Consider the following 4,409-nt stretch of genomic DNA (forward strand, 5'->3'; position numbering starts at 1 on the left):
TCTGGCCAAAGAAAAAGTAAAGAGAAAAAGCCAATAAAACAGAACATCAGTGGGACTGGAAGTTGGAGTCCAACATTTGACTCAGACTCAGAAGTAGCCAAAACAAAAAACACTCCGCACACGATTCATGGTATTCATGCCATAAAAACAAAGCAGATGCTGTTGCAAAGCGTATTATTCCTATGACTGAGACGTGGGGGAGTGGCGAATGCTGAGGGCATGTGGAGAGCCTACTGCCGTGAAGAGCAACTTCCAGACAGTTTTAGAAGTGCATCCAACACTGTTTCTTCTACCTTACTTTCTCCTGCAACATAGTCAGCAGGCACCGGGGAGTCTAAACCTGGGACCCATCTGCTGCTCTGAGCCTGCTGGGGAGCCAGGAGCAGGAAGGAGAGTTCAGGCACTCCTCTGAGATGGTGCACACTGTTCTTACAAAACCAGAAACGGGAGGTAGGACTCTCTGGATAGCGACAGAAATGCAGAGGTTCTGGCTGGAGAAGGAGGTAGTGGGAACCAGCCGCCTTGGGAAAGGAGTAAAGAAAAAGGAAAAGGAGAGAGCTCTCAGGCCTACTGTGCATCAGGCGTTTTTGCACTGACCTCATTCAATTCTCCTGGCAATCTAGTAAAATCGAAATTAACGATTCTATTTTAAAGACAAGGAAACTGAGACTCAAGAGAACAGAGTTGCTTTCTAATGTCCTATAATTAACAAGTGGTAGAGTTCGACCCTAACTCAGATTTGCCTGGCTCCAGAGCCCATGCCAAAGTTCATTTTAATAAACTCGTATCATCTGCAAAATCATGACACTGTCTCATGCACTACAGAACAATAGCGTCGGAGAGGCTTGGCTCCTATCCTCAAGGATCCCACAGCCCAGGAGGAGCATGAAACATGCAAATAACCAAGAAGGACTGTCCTGGGGAAGAGCCTCCAGCAGACAGGTCATCAACCCCCTGCTGGGGAAGATGGGCAGGAGAGGAAGGGATCAGGACCACCGAGATGGAGATGGAGAAAGCTTCAAAAACCAAATGGCGTTTGATCTGGCCTCGAACGTTGAGTAGAGTTTCAACAGATGGAGAAAGTGGGGCAGAGTCTTATTTTTAATTTAAGGAGACTTCTGAGTGCTTTGCATTCAGTACCAGGTAAAAAGCACCCAAGCTCAGTATTTTAAAAAATCACAGGAGTCGTGTTGTCAACTATCAATTTAAATTTCAGTCTGTGTAGACTGCACCGGTGGGTGGTAGAGACTTTGTCCTGTTGTCCTGTGTGGACACTGCCTGCTGTAGTCAAGTCTTTTCCCTTCGCCGTCTCGCTTTTATGGTAGGCAGTTTTGTGACTACAACATCGGTCAACATGTAAATTCTGATACACCTCACAATTAGCAAGCCCTGGAAATCCTGCTTATTGCATACATTTTAGATACTGAGTGGTGAGTACTTCTCTGTCGTAAAGCTCTTGACACAGCAAACGCTGCTGATGATATTGTTGTGGTTCTTGGTGATCGAGGGCACTTTGTTATCCCACCACCCAGGACCTTGACCCCCACTACACTGCCCATGATTCTCACATGCAGGCAGTTGTACCCTGGGGCTAAGAGTAAGTTCACAATGTGATAGATAGCTTTATTTTGCTGTGACCAAAATACCTGGCAAGAACTACTTAGCGGAGGAAAAGTTTACTTGGGGTTCATGGTTTCAGAGGCTCAGTTCGCAGTCAGCTGGCTTCGTTGCTCTGGGCCTGGGTGACACAGGACATCCTGGTTGAAGTCTTGGAGGAGGAAAGCTGCTCGGCTTGTGGCAGCCTTGAAGCAGAGAGAAAGATGCCTTAGACAGAGGAGTCCAGGCCACACCTCCAGGAACCTCCTTCCTCCAGCCCCATTCTGCCTCCCTGCAGTAACCACCACATTCCACTTAAATTATTAATCCATCAAGTGGATTAATCCACCCATGAGGTCACGGCTCTGTGATCTCACCATTTCACCTCTGAACTTTCTTGCCTTGGCTAACACATGAGATTTCAGGGGACATTAAAGATCCAGACCAAAACACACAAGATACCTTGGTGGCTCTTTTGTTTCAAATTGTTATTTACTTTCCTTTTGTGCCCAGTCCTGGCATGGACTGGCTTTGTCCTCTGTCTGCCCTGGGGCAGTTGGAGGGCAGCCGTTTTCCCTGGTAAGTTGGCAGCGTTGGCAGCCCAGGTCTTCCTGAACTGAGACTGCTGGAGGACAGCCCGTGAGGAGGGACTACACTCCCTGGAGGTGACAGGCCACAACCCTATGAATGTGAGTGGTCTGCAGTGTGCTAAATGACCCCCGGTGCTCCATGGACAGCGAAGCCCAGCCCTGCCGTCTACTGCAGGTCCACGTGGGATTTACACACGAAGGTTCCTCATTCCAGTGTAAACCCAGCAGGAGGAAGGGTGAGGCTGAGGCCGAGGCGCGCTGGGCTCTCACCGGGCGCTGCCAGTCACGTGAGGGTGAACACAGACTGGATGTCACATATGTACACACCCTTCCTGGTGCAGGTTTTGATGGCATCCCCAAGAATGGTCTTAGGAAGAAATCCACAGGTTTTCATGGAAAACTGAGCCACCAGTTGAAGTAAGCTTCCGACTGCACCTGCCAGTCCTCTGCCTCCTCCTCCTCCCTGCCTGCCTCTCTCTTCCCTCCCATATCTTTCCCCTCCCTTTCTCCCTCCCCTTCTTCCCTTCTTCCTTCCCTCCAGCTCCTTTCTTCCTGTTTCTCCACCTTCCTCCTTTATCCTTATCTTCTTTCCTTCCTCCCTCTCCATTCCTTCCTACTTCCTTCCCTCCCGCCTACCTCCTCTGGCCCTTCCTCTCTTTTTGTTCCACAGCTTTGCACTCCATCTCCCACTGGTCTTCCCGCTGAGCCTCTGGAGGGTTTGTCTGTCCAGAAGACGTTGTTTTGCATCTGCTTCTTCCCACATCTCAGATTAGCCCTGGGACCAGCCAGAATTTCCAAGAGCATGTTGAGGGCTGATGCCACTTAATGACATTCAGGCCACAGAGCAAGGAGCAGCTGCCCTGCAGGTGGTATTCCAGAAATGCTCCCCAGCACCAGCAGGAAGCTGGGTGAGTTTAATTTGGTGACGTAAATTTAATCATTTGCCTCTTTGTAAATGGGGACACAGGAAGAAACAAAAATGATATTCTTAGTAGTGTTCAAAGAGAATGGCTCCTCCTAGTAGCACACATGTCTAACTTTTTCTTTCACTGGATTGCTGCATTGTAGGATTTTCCAGTGGCTGTCAAAGATGCATGCATCCATCATCCCAGGGAGGCCCGCGTCTCCAGTCCATCCTCTTATCACTCCTTAGTGTAGAGCTCCAAAAGCGTGGCTCATGCCTATTAAAGGATGCAAAATGGATTCAGATGCTTTTGACCAAGGCCAAAGAGTCCTTCCATATTCTGCATTTTTTCTCTTTGCTAATTAGGAGCAGCCCCAATTCATTACATATGAATGCGTTCATGGATTTTCAATTTGGGTCTGCATTTTGCTTCAGTAAACCATCTGTAAATTAAACTGATGACAGAAAAACCTGCCAACCCAGAAAACCCTTTATGCTAATGACAGGGTGAGGGTGGATCTGTATCAGTCTTTCCTAATCACAATCAAAATGTATCCTGGGTTTTACGGCTTGTGCTGATGGTAGCCGTCTTCTGGGAAGCTCTTCAGATTGCCAGGCTCTCTCTGGGCAGAAACACTCAGGTGTAAAGAATGGTTAGGCTCCTGGGTAAAATCCTCTGTCCACTCACTTGAGGGCTTGCAGGAGGGTCGTGGCCACTCCGCTTCCTCGGCACTTAATTGAATTTTCTCCTCTGGTTGGTAAACTGGAGCTAACCATTTCATACTGGGGGGGGGGGGGGTGTGACACATCAGATTTAACTTGTAAATGACTTATTCCCCTTCAAAGGAAAAGGGTGACCGTCCGCGCCGGGCCCAGCCGGCCTGCTCTAGCTGGTGTGGAGGTAAGAAGCCAGTTGGCTGAGTGGGAAATGATTCCCTCTTCCTTCTTCTTCCTCACTGTCAACATCGCTGTCACCATGATTGTCATTTAGAGTTCTGTGTCCTTCAGGGCAGCGCTTGACCGCGTGGCAGACTTCCCACAGATCCTTGTGCACTGTGGGCCACCTGAGAGAGGCACTGCGTGGCAGAAGCGGGCCTTGTCCTCTGCAGGCCAGGCCAGGCAGAGGTGGAGGAGGCCGCCCAGACTTGGGGGGCAGTGCAAATGGGGGCTGCAGAGAGGAAGCCCATGGAGCTGAGAGGCCAGCTGTCCACCTGCAGGGCTGTGACTTAGCCACCTGGGATCCTGGATACTCAGGGACAGCAACCCTGCCTGAGCAGGGCCTGTTGACCAGTGGACAGAGGTGTTATGAGGCAGCCTGG

Source organism: Spermophilus citellus (assembly GCF_964194105.1).
Source record: "Spermophilus citellus genome assembly, chromosome: 13".
Lineage (NCBI taxonomy): Eukaryota > Metazoa > Chordata > Mammalia > Rodentia > Sciuridae > Spermophilus > Spermophilus citellus.